The following is a 291-nucleotide window of genomic DNA, read 5'->3' as shown; positions in this document are numbered from 1 at the left end:
CCGGGAGCAGCGGTGGGGAAGGGAAAGCAGAGATGGCCGAGAGCACAGCCGGAGAGAGCAGCACTGCTGCTCACCCCGCGCCCAGCACCTCCCCGGGTTGGGGGGCAGCAGGGCACCCCAAGGGACAGAGCCCAGGAGCAGCTCAGGTCTGGCAAGGGGAAGGTGATGATCTTGGAGATGCCGCTGTGCCCCACGCGTGCCTCAGTTTCCCCAGCAGAAGGCACATCTGCGTAGCGCAGGGTATCCCCGGGGGGGTTACTGCGGCCACCCCTCTCCCCAGCTTGCTCCACG

General features: G+C 67.7%; 1 protein-coding gene across 1 annotated transcript in view; it reads right to left on the bottom strand.

Annotated features, from left to right (window-relative positions):
- PLEKHA6 (pleckstrin homology domain containing, family A member 6) overlaps positions 1-291 on the bottom strand; it is a 19,220-nt gene that overhangs the window by 17,822 nt on the left and 1,107 nt on the right.

Source organism: Charadrius vociferus, unplaced genomic scaffold (assembly GCF_000708025.1).
Source record: "Charadrius vociferus isolate BGI_N301 unplaced genomic scaffold, ASM70802v2 scaffold266, whole genome shotgun sequence".
Lineage (NCBI taxonomy): Eukaryota > Metazoa > Chordata > Aves > Charadriiformes > Charadriidae > Charadrius > Charadrius vociferus.
The sequence above is the reverse complement of the archived record's forward strand: the minus strand, read 5'-3'. Positions and strand labels throughout refer to the sequence as shown.